The sequence below is a fragment of the Schizosaccharomyces octosporus genome (assembly GCF_000150505.1).
Source record: "Schizosaccharomyces octosporus yFS286 unplaced genomic scaffold supercont6.4, whole genome shotgun sequence".
In the NCBI taxonomy this organism is placed as follows: domain Eukaryota; kingdom Fungi; phylum Ascomycota; class Schizosaccharomycetes; order Schizosaccharomycetales; family Schizosaccharomycetaceae; genus Schizosaccharomyces; species Schizosaccharomyces octosporus.
The window spans coordinates 15,428-33,217 of NW_013185622.1; the positions used below are offsets into that span (position 1 = coordinate 15,428).

Below are 17,790 nucleotides of genomic sequence, written 5' to 3' on the forward strand. Positions count from 1 at the left end.
GAAGTCTTGCTATATCGAAAGATGCGAGGGTTCGAATCCCTCACTGGTCAAATATTTTTCTTTTTCTTTCTGTATATGCGCCTGTTATAGTTCCTTTCTCTTTTCTTTATTTTCTCTTTTTCTTTATCAATTGCTCATTCAATTATTTTATTTATTTCCTTGCTCAAAATGAAATTCTCTTTCTCCTATTTTATCCTATCCTATCTTCTCTTATCCTGTAAGCAATCTATATGTCCGTAAAAGAAAACCAAAAGTCATCAATTTATTTCTCAAATGCTACGGATGTATTTTATACTTCCTCAATAAATACTAAAAAACTTATTGCTCTAACTGTTTATTCGTATTGATAAAACAAGAATTGATACTAACCTGAGTTTAATTGACGTGAAGCTAAATCACCCTCTAATATTATTTCGTTTAGATATTACTTTTTGGATAAAAGCCTGCGTTAATCGAGCCAATGATAATTGTTGTTGAGACATCTTTGCTAAGTCGATAGACTTGCTCACTAATCGGGTATTCACCTTGAGTAATTTCAAATATAAGTTCAATGAGCTTCAGATTTTTAAAATTCAACGTAATTTTTAAGTACTTCTATTCTATATGACTGTTTGATTTTCCCAAGTCAACTTCATGACCAGTTGTAAGCCCGACACAGAACCATGTTTGAGCTGTCTACTGGTCGAAGAAGGTTAGAAATTTAAAGCAACCAGGGATATCTGTTGTGAAATAGATGGAATTCTATAGTTATCAAACTGTAATATTGATCAGGCGATCCCGAACGGCAATGTTTCAAATCAACGATTGCCTTTCCTAAGTCGAAATGTCATTGTAAACTTACCATACTACTGGCGACAAACTAAAATGCTTTACCCTATCTAAAATTCGCCTCGCGTTTCCCGTCGAATGGTTTACGGTCTCATGCTTAGCATATTCGGTTATTGTATGCTAGAAAGAGCCAACATCAAAATAACAAAGATGAATATAGTAAACGGCTGTAGAGCGCCTCTTTTAAAACTATGGTACCAATCGCAAAATATATTGAGTATTCGTAAGCGAAAATTACTGAACTCTGCGATATTGTTCAATTGAAGAGACGATACAAATTTATAACACCTAATATCTTTTTCAAAAATCCTTTTTGGTATGTATTTCCGTTTTACTTAAATCTGTAATAAAAGTTCCAGTTGCTTCAACGTTTTCAGCAACCGTGATAAAGTGCAGCTTCAGTTAAACAATTCCAAACCATGTTTTCGTATAAAAAGTCACAATCCAGTAATTTAGCAACTGTCAATTATGAATTTTGAACTTGCAAATTCTCAAATACAATAATTTAGTTTCTGTACCTATACATAAAACCTCATATATGAATACATCCTCTGAAAAAGCTATTCGGTGCATACTCAGTGATAAAATGAAAGACGTAGTCATCCAGGATTAGGTTGTTCGAGACGAGATCTTGAAGCATCTTTAACAAGTCTACAATTTCAACCGTTGTTTATGACGTAAGTTGTGGTGGAAACCAACTGATGTTTTATGAAGATAGGAGGGATAGATGAAATCCTTTTAGACCCTTCCTTCTAAATTCGCTATTCTGGTATACCATAATGTCGTATGTATGATAAACAAATGGCCATGTGCTCTAAACATCCGAATTGCTATTCCCGTATTAACACATGCGTTAGTATCGTGGTATCCAAAAGTAAATTAGCATTTGAGTATGCTTGGTAATATGGTCTGATGGGAACGCTAGTTGTTTTCGAAACAGTAGTTTAAACTCATATTCATAAAGTACGGTATAAATTTACTCTCTATTTTTAACTCTATAATAGCTTAAGAAAAGATTTAGTGATGTTGTATAGTTTTGAGTATCTTTATCGCCAATACTCTCTCATTATATCGTTAAGTCATAGAGAAAACAATCGGTCAGATTCTGTTGATCCTATAGCGAGATAGCGAGAAAACAAATTGACGAAAATATAAAATTGGGAAGTCTTTGTCGATGTCATTTAGCTTGCTCCCCTTTGTTCGACTAAAAGAAACATTGTAGACTGCCTTGACTATTGCGTAACCAACCACATACGAATTTATGTGCTCTAAAATTTACTTTACTTGCTTTCACGGTGCACTAATGGCGCTCAATTAATTTTAAAATCACGAAACATTCTGATTTACAAGATGATTTCGTTTGTCATAGAACAAAACAGGTCATGCTTCGGCAAATTGCTTCGCGCTAGATACTACTTGAGACAGCTACGTCCGCTTCCTCAACGTAATTGTGTTCGGTCAGACTAACGCTTAATACCGCAACTTGTTTTTGATTGGACTATATTCCTTTCCGTTGAACCTGTATAGCGCAGTGTGTTGCACGCTAGTATGGTCTACCAACGATGTGCGTATTCGGTTGGTATTCGCTCTCCTATCTCTCTATTCATGCCAGTCAACTGACAGGCGACCATGCTAACGAATTTCTTTTCGAAAATTAAGTAACCTGTAAATAAGAGCTCTTCTTCGTGTGTTGGTTATTATTAAGTGTGTACTCTCCGATTGTCATTTCATTTTCTCTTTCTTCAGTATAATTGTAATTTAGTTTTACTTCCGCCAGAAACAGTTGTTCCTGATATTTTGTAAAGTCAAAAAATTGGTGATTCTCTAACTAAGGTTTATGAAGTCCAGTAAGTTTCTTAAGGACGACGAAGATAATTGTACTCGTTACCTAAATAAGTATGCATGATTTAATCATTGCAACGTCATATATAAGAGAGCAATCTGCAAAATCGCTTAGCTTTGTCCTAATATTGTTGCTTCTTTCGCGTATTGTATCTCAAAGAAAACAGAAGAGAAGAGAATAGATAGAGATAAAGATGAAGAAAACTATATAAAGTGGATCGTAATTGTCATGTCATCTTCAAATATTGGTAGGATGCTGTAATTAATAATTCTGTCAGACTCACTTGGTCCTTCACCGTCTCTTATCGAAGACACTAGTACAATACTTTATCTATTAAATTGTCAGAGTCACCCTTGTAAACGATAATATCTCTGACAGATGCAGACTGATTCAAGTTTTCTTGAATTAGATGATGCTGGTAACTTTCTCATTAACTTCATTTCACTTAGATATACACGTCGAAAGTGATATGAAGAGGTTTTATGTGATGATTACTGTATCAAGATAGCAAGGTAATTTCATAAAAACGATACCATTCTTCCTACGTACTTATCCTTCAAAAGTCTTATTATCGTGGTTGGGAATCTGTATACTGCAGCCATCAAGTTATTTGATTGACCATCGTAAGAACAAGAACATAAAACAAAACATATACGCATAAAAGAAAAATGACGGTGAATAAAGGAAAGGAGTCGAAAGGCACAAAATCTCATTAAATACACAGTTATGCGATCCTAATGTAGAATAACTAGTGCATAATCAATGGAAGCCATGCCTCGTTTCGACTCCAAGCCAACTAATTACTTTATAGACCGTTAGCTTACATAAGCTTTCTCATCTAAATCCTTAAATTGATAAGCATCAATCTTGTCAGTTTATTGTGGTTTGATTGATAGATTCTAAAATCACACTATTCGGAGGAAACCGTTTTAGTTTTCAAAAAGGAAAGGGGATTAACATTAGGAAAAGTGTTGTAAGTTACATGTTAATTATTGGAACTATTCGTCTAGGATGGATGGCTCAACGTTTCTATCAACTGTTGATACCTAGAAAGCATGTACGTGATCTCACCTGTTAGAATTTATTCACAGCTATCTTCTTTGTGGGTTATCTATTTTTACACAAGTTAAGAAAGATAAAAGTTAGCTAGAACCTATTATGAAGTATTATGAATTCGCATGATTGTTTGTCTAATATAATAGTGAATCATTCGTGAATGGCTTGGTCTGGCTAGCTGACTAACTGGCTGGTTGATACGTTCAAGCAGTATGCATATACTAGTGTAAATATACAGAAAAGGTTTGTGTTTACTTTTCCCGGTTCATTATACGATGGGTTCTATGGATTCCCTTTTGTGCATAATGAATGATTGGACGAATTGACAAACGAAAATATTTATATTGACTTGTAGGAAGCAAGGTATAATTACGAGTTAAGTAGTATGTTGGATTGCAAAAATATTCGTTGTATATTTAGCATACTACCTTGTAATCTAGGTCATGGCATAATGCTTCCAAATTAGAGAGAGTTATATACATATATATACATATATATATATATATATAATACGAGAATAATTATCCAATAGGAATTAATGCGGGCTGATATGAGGCTAGTTTGGTTTTGATAGGAAGATATCTTTTTGTAGTGTTGAAGTAAATCGGAATGGAAAACAATAAGAAACAAAACAAAACAAAATTACGAAAGAAAATCCGTCCAGATACGATGGAGGAGAAATGCTTTCGCTTTCCATAACACAGAATAAGAGGTATTGAATTATGTACTAAGTTTGGTTGGATCGGATCGGATCGGATCAGAGTACATTTGGATTGAATTGAATTGACTTGGACTGAATAGATTGACATACATGAATCGTATCAAGAGTGTATTGGGTAGCTTTATTGAGTTTATAATGTAGTATAATATAAGAAGATTAGGATGAACAAGCAATCCGTTGTGGTCCAACGGCTAGGATTCGTCGCTTTCACCGACGCGGCCGGGGTTCGACTCCCCTTTTTTCCTCTATTAAATTATAGCTTTCATACTCGTTACACACATTTTTACTTAATTTTATGATCTCTTATACTGTTCGTCTAAGCTTGTTACCCTTTTTCCTCTTTTCAACTGCATTCACCAGGAGAATACGTCAAAAAGACATCATATATTCAATGTAGAAAAATATCGGTTCACAAACAACTGAACGATTCAAAAAGATACTGTGAGAGAAAGAATCATGTGTTGGTATCTGTACGATGAAGGTACTCGTTTTTCAAGCCATTCGTCACTGCTTGGCGGTTTCATGAAATTTGAATAAACTGTTTATGCACATAAGCTCAAAATGTACATGCATACATGTGGAGATTACAATCATGGCTTGACGTTAGTGATAATGATTTTGAAAGATATGGAATCGTATCTATGTCTCCATAATCGTATACATTTCGCTTAAGGAACCAAGCTGGTGAAGACAAGCATTTGAAACAAATTCGTACCGATTTTAACCTTATCTTTGTATCACAATGATGTTTTTCCTTTTCCATGCCGCTTGCAACCTGGCTGCTATTGTACCACAGCGGTTGGCTTTTCGTCGATATCATTACATTAGATTACATACATTACTTACTGTATGAACAGAGCAGAAAAGAAAAGAAAAGAAAGAGCAAATTAGGACAATACATGACTTGAAAACAGCATACTGATTTGATTCAAGTCAAACTGATTCAGGTCAAGTCACGTCAATTGCGATATAAAAGTGCCTAAATTGGAAACCTCATTAGATGTTTAGAACTTTATAGTTTGTAAAAGCTGAAATCAGCAAGTAATTTTACTCTGATATCAGAGGACGTCAGTTGCATTTTTATTCTTCGCTGATATTATCTACACGCTATTCGTTTTTACGAAGGATTGTTGCAATGCAGTCTTCAAAATGGCATTTCATTTTTACATAGTTAGATCACTAATAGTCTTTACCAAAACACACACACACACACACATATATATATATATATGCTTTATGGCATGCTCAATTGTATGACTCTTGATCTTTTTTTTTTTTTTTTTTTTTTTGAAAGAGAGTTGAGCATTTTGAAGTTATGAAGTTATGAACAAGTGTTTCTTGTCGAACTTGACCAATAACCACGGAAAATAGTCTGTTCCTTTGTTTGCTTTGTTTATCAGCATCCAATTCAAAAAGTCGCTTAATTAAAGCTTAGTCAAAGAGATTACAGCCTCATCTTAAACAAATATGCTATCCTTATTTACACGTTACATGATTTGTAACAACTTATACCCAAGTGCAAAGCTACTGCTGACTTTGAAGAAATTATAGATGATTTGTTTTGAGAGTTAGCGAAATAGGAAATATATATATACCTCCGACCAACAAGTCTCATTTGATGAATTCAGCGAAATGTACACATAGAGATTTTTTGGTCATACTATTATTTCCCTTTATCGTAAACTAGAGAATGAAACCCCTGTCTTCATAAGTAATTAAGCCAACTAATTTGTATTTTGTAGTTTGTATATTTCTTTCCCGTTCGATTGGAGGTTTGAATGCAAAGAAACGAGAAATAGTAGCCAATGTTCACGAAGCTTTCAAGAGACTGTACGTAACTGAGCTCGCTAAAAGAAAAATAAGCTTACAATATCTTTACAGTAGTATTGTGAAGTAACCGCTTTATTTACATTTACAGATGCAATCCGAAGTCACATTACGTATCTATAACAGGATCTCGTGTTGTTCTCCATAGCCATAACACATAGGTTATCATCTTAATTTCGATCGCTTCGCATTTCTTATTTAGCCAAGTTTCATTGTCCTTTTAAGCAGTGCAGGGACATATATCGCTTTAAAATATATACACATGAATGATTCACATTATTCCTTCTTTAACTAAGCTCAACTTGAAACTTATACCACAAGTACTATGATCTTTATTAAATGTATTTATTACACGCTTATTAGGTTTTTGTGCTTCCTCTGACTTGCTCACAACATGATGAACTTCTTATCGAAATTGTTTGTACCGATTACTTTGCAGTTACTAACTGCTCGAAAATTTAGTACAAATACAACGAGTGAATTCTAGAGCACACAAAAGGACTTTCTAGTTGAAGATCGTGAGAGCTAAACGTATTTGTTGAGTCCATAACTATTGGCAGGAATATATGTTCCTTCTATATAACTACTGTTTCAAGCTTAAAACAGAATTCAGGTCATGTTCGAAATTACTTTTCTAAATACTTTGGCCTGTCACAGATGCCATTATGACTGCAATTACTCAAGATTATTATATATTACGAAATATTATACAACGTTGACATGTCATGTAATGTTACATAGTTTCGTTGAGATAATTTATTGTATTATTCAACACATCATTACGAAAGTAAAAATTTCTGTGACTAAAAAAAATTTTAGCAGTCTAGCATTAGAATAAGTAATAAGAAATTACTAATCCTATATATGATCACTAACATTTTGGCTAAGTTATTAAGTAGGAAGATTAAGGATCAAAACTTAATTGATTTCATTGGAAGTTAGTTAAAACTGATTATTTTAATAATGGTAATTATAAAGTCTCTAATTTAGGTATTCCCCAAGGTGTATTTTATTTCATTATTACTAAATATTTATTTACATGGATTAGATGTGTATATGAAAGCACTAATAACAAAGTTTACGGTATCCGGAATTATAAAATTTGATAGATCTACAGAGGTACTTTCTTTTTCTTTTTAAAACCTAATTAGTGAGTGAATCGAATCTTTGGAAGCTATCGCGATTTTTTTCTAGTAGTTTAAAATCATCCAAATTACTGAGTTGTAACTACATTGTTTCGGTGATAATCTAATGTCTTAACTAAAATATGAGACCTAACCTAGGATATGGCTGTTTAATTTAACACTTGTGAATATTACTTACGCGTAAATTAAAAGGTCGCACTTTGGGATTAAATCATCTCATTGTAAAGTAAAGCTTATTAACATCAATAATTAAATAGGTTCGTTTATCCTATTATACTTGCTATAAACTTTCCCTAACTGGAGACATTTTTCCAAAATCTTGATACCGCTTGAATATCTCTCTCATAAAGCGCAATAAAGTAGTAAAGTGAAATAAAAATTACAGTGTATAGATTGTAGATACTTCATATACATTGGAACATATCGGAGTACATGTGAAACAGTAAAGTTGAGATTCTTGCGGACTGGCAGGAACATCTGACTTTCCTTATCACTTGTTAATGATTAGTTAGTTAAGTTATATATATAAGCAAACAGCGAACCAGCGAACATATTACATTTCGCTGTCAATCTTAATGCTTAGCTTGCCTTTAGAGGCAGGCCATGCAAAATAGGTAAACAACGAACGGAAGTTAGCATCATTTGCTTTTTATTAAAGGTTTAACTCAAAAGAGATTTCAATTCCAATGAAAATTTCCTGTAAGACAAATGAAAAAAAAAAATAATCCGATTAATAGAGCAAAACGGCATTAGAATGAAGGCTATACTTTGTGCTGATGATGTTTTCTGCCATTCCAATGTAAGCATTCTAGCTTTAAATAAAAAAGGCTACGAAGTTAGTTCGTGTCCACATATTAAACGCTAAACGTTTCGTATTATTTTATCCAGTCATTCATTTGACTTTATTTTATTTTATCATTCTTTAATTTCTTTTTTTTTTATTTTTATGAGCTCAACCAGCCCCATAAAAAACGTAGACTTTATGGAACTATACCATAATAGGTTTTTCTTACTAAACGCAGTAGATATGGTAAAGTGACGGCAGTAAAAAGCAGGAACCGATTTAAAATCAATAAAAACGGTAATGTATTTGGAAGAAGTTTTATATTTTCATACAATTCCATAAGTTAATTTCTTTCTTCTGATTTCACTTATACAAATGAAGTGCATATATTCGACCATATTATCATGTAATACAAGGATGCAATAATATATTTTCCTCTGTAAGGCGTTGAGATATGATACGTATGAAAATACAGACTGAATTAAATTGGAAAAACCGAACCGACTAAAAACATTTGGTATTCTGTAAAATTTCTGCTACAATTAAATCACTTATAAAGCCTGCATCTTATTTTCTTTGTTATCCTACATTGTTAGGTATTTTATATACTCCAGTTTTATTATCGTACAAAAGTTAGTTACAAAGTCCTAACATGTGAAATAAGCTTTCTATGTGTGAAAAATGAGAAAAAAGCAGTGTGGTTCCTTGGTCACTTTAATTAGAAATGTAAATGATTAAAATAGCTGGAGTTTATTTTTGGTTGCCGGAAAATGTAGCAAACATGCGTATATAACGCTGTAAGTTTACTAATAATTGATTCAAGTTTTATAGCAATAGCTGTGCTTTACGGATGAGTGAAGGAGTGAATAATTTACGACTCTCCATTCATTTAAAACAATATCAATCTTGCTTCCCTCTATTTGTTAGCTGCAAAGCCTTGAAGGGCTTTCAACAAAGTTTCCATACTTTTCTTTAAACATCAGCTAATACTTTTAGATTAAGTGTTTTGAAGGCCAGATATTTTTCTCTATCACATATCACGTAGTTAATATAATTTTCAGGTTTCAATTTTGGTAAATCTAAAATTGCAGAGGTTGATCAAACTTCATGTATCCAAAGTTTTTATAGCTTAGATTAACACTGCTCGGTACTCAAAAGCCAGAGAGGCGCATGAGAAATAATTTGTCAGTCACATGCTCAGCTGAGTTGGTAGACGTTCCTTTAAAGTCTCGTTGCAAAATTGAGAAAACTTAGCGGAGTGCTCTAGCAAGTTAGGTAATCGCACTTTTTCCAGAAATGATTTATCTATTTGTAGGCTAAAATCAGCCAAATTTTCATGGCAATAAGCTAAGTGTTGTTGATCTAACTACCATATGCAACAATAAGTAGAAAGAAAAAAAAAAAAAAAAAAAAAAATTGATTTTGGCGTGTTGTCTTGTATCGTAAATAATTCTCAAATTTGACTCAAATTAGTATGCTCACAAAGCTTTAGACTTAGTCTGTATTTGTGTAGAATGTTCTACTCATCCTGCGAAGCGATAAAGTGACTTCAAATAGAATATCATGTGAGAACGTACATAGCTTACAGGTTAAGCATTTTTTATTTGAGGTAATTGATAAAACAAGTTTATCCATAAATCCATGATATCCTGCTTTACTTGACGCGTGCCATACTAGAAAAGTAGGTTGAAGCTTTTGCAAAACAAGTATATAATTAACAGTTGATTGTAATTTGTTTGATAAAATTAGATCCTTTTTTATCATACATTCATATGCGCAGGCCTTTTTTTACTATTGACTTTATCTAAAGGATCCAGTATTTTTACATACCTTATCGCAACAGTCTCTGAAGGACTCAAATTCAAAAGAATTCTCCGAGTCTCTTGTATAGTTAGTTATTCAAGACATGTACCATTTACCATTTAAAATATAAATGTTTTTCATTTATCGACAAATGGCTATGTTTATAATTTGTTAGTTTGCAAGTTAAATTAAGAAACACAAATAAGACTTTCTTTCATGGCTTTCCTTGTTCTAACAATAATAAGCAACTCAGATCCACAACCAAAATATTTGGTGATCGATGTAAGAGAATCTTCGACAAAAACACTTTAAATAGTTTGTGTTCGACTACACTTAATAATAAAAAATGTTGGAGTTTAAAAATCGGATAGAACAGTATGTGGGGATTCTCCCAATAACTTCCCAGTAAATATATATATATTTTTTCCTTGATTGGTATGCTTAAAGACCCAAAACAGAAGGTCATAGAGAATTTAAGGTGTCAATTCATATAGTTTTCTGTTTGGATGAAACAAGACTTTCTCTTTCTTCCAGCTAGGTACATGTCTCTAGGATATGGGATTATATTTCTTTTTCAAAATTTAATAGCAACTTTGCCGGCCAACTGAAGTATAAATGAGAGGGTACCAGAATGGAGATTGGGAACAGCCTTCTTTATTTTTCACTTATTGATTCTGGACAAATGGTCACTAATATTTCGTTTGCCAGTGCATTCTTTATTATTTTTTTTCAGTAACTTTATGAATGAACACTGGCTTTTTGGTAAGGTATACTGAGTGAAAATTACGAAAGCTCATTGTCCTGATCCATGAAGAATAGTAGGTATTGTTACTAATTCTTTATTAAAATGAAATACATGAAGGGAAAATCCAATATTTTGTTAAACCCTCCGTGATATGCACTCGCAATCAATAGAGCAGCATAAAAAAACTAACGGAATAGGGGTGGCTTTCGTGCTTAATCTGGAACATTAGAAAGAAGAGACATTTGAAAATCTCGATAAATCTAGTATAAAATGCGGATCACTATGCTTACTTGGTTTAAAATGGCTTACTAACTTTGTTTCCTTTAGAACTACGATCAGTTTAGCAAACTGATAGTAAGTGACTATCATAATAATAAAAAATAAAATATATATAATTTGTGCTTAGACACCAAACAAGTCAAGCTCTTGTAGCTCAGTGGTAGAGCGCTTGCCTAGTAAGCAAGAGGCCCAGTGTTCGAGTCACTGCTGGAGCAATTCTTTTTCGACACATTATGTGTGTTGTCGGCTATTTTTGCCTTGCCCAGTTGTTTAAAATTAATCTGAGGATTCTCAGTATTTAGCTTCATTGCCATTTATTCATATACCAAAGAATTGATTTAATCACGACCGTCAACTTCTAAATCCGAATGGACTCATGAAGGGTGACGCCCGGCTAAAAAGCACGGGCGAGATATTCTAGAGCAACCAAGGTGTTTTTATTTCCAACGACTTATGTTCTTTACCTCCCTCTGCCTAGTCTTGTATGAAGCAAACCTCACCAAAAGAAGCGGATTTCATTCTTTCCATAACTTGATAATTTGAGCATAATGTTGCAAAGAACTGAATGAGGGATGATTCAGCTGTAATTGTAGTCGTCCTGTCTTACTCATTTGAGTTAGCTGCGGTGAGGAGAATCTGGTTGTAAAATAAAATCCAATAAAAAATCTGCGTTCCGTAAACAGTTTTCGCGTCATTGAAGTGCGGTACCCTCGTGATCCCCGTATCATGATTTCAGCAAAAGAAAGTAACCTTAAAAAAATCATAAAGCGATTGGGTAGGGTTGTTCCATCGCTGAAGGAAAATTAAATCTAAGGCGGCTCAAATATGTAAAAAGACCAGCTTTCATTAATGTGCAGATGTATTTGATATGCAATTGTCCATCTCAGAATAGATTTCTATTATTCTTTAATTTAATTTTATTTTTTTCCCATATTTAATAGGGATGAAAGAAGGTAATTTTTAAAATGTGAATTTATTCGGACTATTAGTGTAGCTATTAAAAAAAGAATTTGCTGCATGCAAAAAAGGAAGCCTTATCTTGTTTGAAGTTCAACCATTATTTACTTCGTAAGTATCAATTCGTAGATTAAAAAAAAATCATTCATTTGTAATAGGAGTTGTTTAAAATTAATCTGAGGATTCTCAGTATTTAGCTTCATTGCCATTTATTCATACTGATTTTAAGGCTTACATGAAAGAAATTTTAGTGCTGTTAATAACTCTTAATCTATGTACCGAGATTAAAAACTGGTATCCTGGAACCTGCTATTAATTTTATTTGTATAGGTCAGGTCGTTCATCCGCTTCGCAGCAGATGATTTGGATATTTAAAAAATCATTTGTCCTCGATAACTACTACTCTTGAGCTGTTTGCCATTACGAAAAAAAAATCTTGAATGTCTCTGATGTCTTCAACAGCTTTGGCAATAATTAGCCGTTTCAGTACTAAATTAAGTTACAAAATTCAAAGCTAAAACGAAATACTCGCGGACGTAGATACAGAATAAAAAATAATACATAAAGAGAAATACTAAGTAGCTCATAAAACTTCGCTTGTACGGGCACTATAACGTTTGTTTGTAAACCTCTGATCAAACTAAAAGTTTTTTAGTTGTAAAAGAAAAGTCAATAGAATAAGAGTTTAGAGTAAATTAACTGAATAATAAGTCAATGGCTGCAAATAAAAGGGTTCACTAAAGTCTTAAGAGTGAGAAAGCCTAGTTTAAAATCTGCGAAGATTAAGTAAAAGCCAAAGATTCTACGCACAATTATATAAGTAGTCGTAAAAATCTTGATCGAAGGATGACACTAAGTAATGATAAATTCTAGTGCTATCTCTCATATTAGCGTTATAGTGTAGGTGATTGAATGCACTGAAAACAGATCGCTTGCAAGTACGAAATGATAACGAATTTAAAGCGGCCGAGGAAAAAGTCGTTACAACACGCGGACATTTGAAGGAAGTCTGCGTTACGAAGTACAGTACGAAGAGACTGCGATAATTCATTAAAAATTACGTTGATCCTATTCAGTTTTGCCTTAAATATGAGTCAGTGTTTAGGAATATAGTTTTAAAGAAGCAGAACTGAACTTTCCAATGTGAGTAACTTAATGTAACTCTCGCGTCGAAGAGTAATTAAATGCCTTGAGTGGGAACGTTTTCGGCTCTAGTAGACAAAGCTCCCATTAAACATTTTACCGGGCTCCAACCATTTCATGCCTCATATCTGAATTTTTTAGTAATCGCTGGAATACACTTCAGACCATGTTGATCTTTCTTTGTATGTATGTATAATCCAAACTAAATTTTGAGTCACGTCAATGGCAATTAAGGATTTACCTACCTTAGGCTTTGCGGCTACCACGTCAATCGATGTGATTTATAAATGATTCCTAATTCACCGGCCTAGAATTCAATAATATGTTTCGTACACTATTTTGCAAAACTAAACAGTAAGGATCCAAAATGTCATAACTTTTTCAGGCCCGTTTACGATCTGTCGTGAAGGAAAATAGTAACTGAAAGTAGTCTTGTTCCTCTCGCTTTTCCGCCAGGTCTACGGGTATACGAACTCAAAGAATTTCTACATCAACGGAGTTGCAAAAGACAGTATTTGACATGCCATAAAGGCATAATTTCAACTTTATACTTTTATAAAAATAGGTTTCAATTTAGCATCGCAGCCACATATCAATTCACGCGAAATGAAATCTACCTAAAAATGCCATACCCATCTATGAATCCGAAATTACTTAATCAACCAAGCAAAATTGGACCTATAAAAGAGTGTCAAACGTTAAGCGTCTTTGTTGGGCAATGTTAATAAAAGTTGATTATGTTGAAAAGTCCTGTAATTACTTTTGTAAAATTGAAGATTCCTTTATCTAATTTAGTATAATATGGTACATTGCAACTCTACAACCATTGTGGTTAATCGTAACTACTCCTGTATTTATTTTATTGCTAAGAAACGTAGAAACCCACGATATTGATTCTTTTGAATGACTTTTAGCGGGAAATAATCAATCAGCAAGTGACGGTAAAAATATGTAAATTAAGTCATTTAGAATCCTTCGAGTGCGGTGAAGATTCAAATAAGTGCAGCTTGACTTTTTTAGCTAAGAACATTGTCCATCATACATTTTCCCTGCTTGTCTAGCGTATATGAGGATGAAGATGCTTTTTTTTGCTTACTAGTAGAGCGAGAGGGACCATGCATGGGGAAAGCTTAGACTACGAGCTGATCGCTATTGCTAATGTTTTACGCTTTTTCCTTGCTCCTTCCCAGTAACCAAAAACAAAAAAGGTTTTTCATATTAGATTTTCTTTCACAAGAAAAAAACGAATCCCCTTCCAAACAAAACAATAAACATGAAAATTTAGCAAATGTAAATTGCGTTAAACCTGCTATATATTTACGTTTAATTTTCTCGTCTCCGGTTCCGGTGGTTATTCCTTTGTGTGAAATGTTTTATTAGCTTTATCAACTTCATTTCATATGGCTTCCGGAACTTAATATAACAGAAAAATAGCCTTGATTGAAAGTCATTGAAAAAAGGAACAAAACGGAGCTAATTCCTTATTTACAAATGAATTGGATTTTTTTTTAATCTACGAATTGATACTTACGAAGTAAATAATGGTTGAACTTCAAACAAGATAAGGCTTCCTTTTTTGCATGCAGCAAATTCTTTTTTTAATAGCTACACTAATAGTCCGAATAAATTCACATTTTAAAAATTACCTTCTTTCATCCCTATTAAATATGGGAAAAAAATAAAATTAAATTAAAGAATAATAGAAATCTATTCTGAGATGGACAATTGCATATCAAATACATCTGCACATTAATGAAAGCTGGTCTTTTTACATATTTGAGCCGCCTTAGATTTAATTTTCCTTCAGCGATGGAACAACCCTACCCAATCGCTTTATGATTTTTTTAAGGTTACTTTCTTTTGCTGAAATCATGATACGGGGATCACGAGGGTACCGCACTTCAATGACGCGAAAACTGTTTACGGAACGCAGATTTTTTATTGGATTTTATTTTACAACCAGATTCTCCTCACCGCAGCTAACTCAAATGAGTAAGACAGGACGACTACAATTACAGCTGAATCATCCCTCATTCAGTTCTTTGCAACATTATGCTCAAATTATCAAGTTATGGAAAGAATGAAATCCGCTTCTTTTGGTGAGGTTTGCTTCATACAAGACTAGGCAGAGGGAGGTAAAGAACATAAGTCGTTGGAAATAAAAACACCTTGGTTGCTCTAGAATATCTCGCCCGTGCTTTTTAGCCGGGCGTCACCCTTCATGAGTCCATTCGGATTTAGAAGTTGACGGTCGTGATTAAATCAATTCTTTGGTATATGAATAAATGGCAATGAAGCTAAATACTGAGAATCCTCAGATTAATTTTAAACAACTGGGCAAGGCAAAAATAGCCGACAACACACATAATGTGTCGAAAAAGAATTGCTCCAGCAGTGACTCGAACACTGGGCCTCTTGCTTACTAGGCAAGCGCTCTACCACTGAGCTACAAGAGCTTGACTTGTTTGGTGTCTAAGCACAAATTATATATATTTTATTTTTTATTATTATGATAGTCACTTACTATCAGTTTGCTAAACTGATCGTAGTTCTAAAGGAAACAAAGTTAGTAAGCCATTTTAAACCAAGTAAGCATAGTGATCCGCATTTTATACTAGATTTATCGAGATTTTCAAATGTCTCTTCTTTCTAATGTTCCAGATTAAGCACGAAAGCCACCCCTATTCCGTTAGTTTTTTTTATGCTGCTCTATTGATTGCGAGTGCATATCACGGAGGGTTTAACAAAATATTGGATTTTCCCTTCATGTATTTCATTTTAATAAAGAATTAGTAACAATACCTACTATTCTTCATGGATCAGGACAATGAGCTTTCGTAATTTTCACTCAGTATACCTTACCAAAAAGCCAGTGTTCATTCATAAAGTTACTGAAAAAAAATAATAAAGAATGCACTGGCAAACGAAATATTAGTGACCATTTGTCCAGAATCAATAAGTGAAAAATAAAGAAGGCTGTTCCCAATCTCCATTCTGGTACCCTCTCATTTATACTTCAGTTGGCCGGCAAAGTTGCTATTAAATTTTGAAAAAGAAATATAATCCCATATCCTAGAGACATGTACCTAGCTGGAAGAAAGAGAAAGTCTTGTTTCATCCAAACAGAAAACTATATGAATTGACACCTTAAATTCTCTATGACCTTCTGTTTTGGGTCTTTAAGCATACCAATCAAGGAAAAAAATATATATATATTTACTGGGAAGTTATTGGGAGAATCCCCACATACTGTTCTATCCGATTTTTAAACTCCAACATTTTTAATTATTAAGTGTAGTCGAACACAAACTATTTAAAGTGTTTTTGTCGAAGATTCTCTTACATCGATCACCAAATATTTTTGGTTGTGGATCTGAGTTGCTTATTATTGTTAGAACAAGGAAAGCCATGAAAGAAAGTCTTATTTGTGTTTCTTAATTTAACTTGCAAACTAACAAATTATAAACATAGCCATTTGTCGATAAATGAAAAACATTTATATTTTAAATGGTAAATGGTACATGTCTTGAATAACTAACTATACAAGAGACTCGGAGAATTCTTTTGAATTTGAGTCCTTCAGAGACTGTTGCGATAAGGTATGTAAAAATACTGGATCCTTTAGATAAAGTCAATAGTAAAAAAAAGGCCTGCGCATATGAATGTATGATAAAAAAGGATCTAATTTTATCAAACAAATTACAATCAACTGTTAATTATATACTTGTTTTGCAAAAGCTTCAACCTACTTTTCTAGTATGGCACGCGTCAAGTAAAGCAGGATATCATGGATTTATGGATAAACTTGTTTTATCAATTACCTCAAATAAAAAATGCTTAACCTGTAAGCTATGTACGTTCTCACATGATATTCTATTTGAAGTCACTTTATCGCTTCGCAGGATGAGTAGAACATTCTACACAAATACAGACTAAGTCTAAAGCTTTGTGAGCATACTAATTTGAGTCAAATTTGAGAATTATTTACGATACAAGACAACACGCCAAAATCAAATTTTTTTTTTTTTTTTTTTTTTCTTTCTACTTATTGTTGCATATGGTAGTTAGATCAACAACACTTAGCTTATTGCCATGAAAATTTGGCTGATTTTAGCCTACAAATAGATAAATCATTTCTGGAAAAAGTGCGATTACCTAACTTGCTAGAGCACTCCGCTAAGTTTTCTCAATTTTGCAACGAGACTTTAAAGGAACGTCTACCAACTCAGCTGAGCATGTGACTGACAAATTATTTCTCATGCGCCTCTCTGGCTTTTGAGTACCGAGCAGTGTTAATCTAAGCTATAAAAACTTTGGATACATGAAGTTTGATCAACCTCTGCAATTTTAGATTTACCAAAATTGAAACCTGAAAATTATATTAACTACGTGATATGTGATAGAGAAAAATATCTGGCCTTCAAAACACTTAATCTAAAAGTATTAGCTGATGTTTAAAGAAAAGTATGGAAACTTTGTTGAAAGCCCTTCAAGGTTTGCAGCTAACAAATAGAGGGAAGCAAGATTGATATTGTTTTAAATGAATGGAGAGTCGTAAATTATTCACTCCTTCACTCATCCGTAAAGCACAGCTATTGCTATAAAACTTGAATCAATTATTAGTAAACTTACAGCGTTATATACGCATGTTTGCTACAT

At 33.3% G+C, this 17,790-nt stretch overlaps 3 non-coding genes across 3 annotated transcripts; 2 read left to right on the forward strand and 1 right to left on the reverse strand.

Moving 5' to 3' along the window:
- The first annotated feature begins 4,624 nt into the window (after positions 1–4,624).
- Positions 4,625–4,692, forward strand: SOCG_16445. Its single transcript has one exon. It is a non-coding gene; the product is annotated as a tRNA-Glu (tRNA).
- Positions 4,693–11,174: 6,482 nt separating this feature from the next.
- SOCG_16446 lies at positions 11,175–11,246 on the forward strand. The gene has a single exon. It is a non-coding gene; the product is annotated as a tRNA-Thr (tRNA).
- A 4,269-nt stretch (positions 11,247–15,515) lies between these two features.
- On the reverse strand, positions 15,516–15,587 carry SOCG_16447. Its single transcript has one exon. It is a non-coding gene; the product is annotated as a tRNA-Thr (tRNA).
- Positions 15,588–17,790: the final 2,203 nt, after the last annotated feature.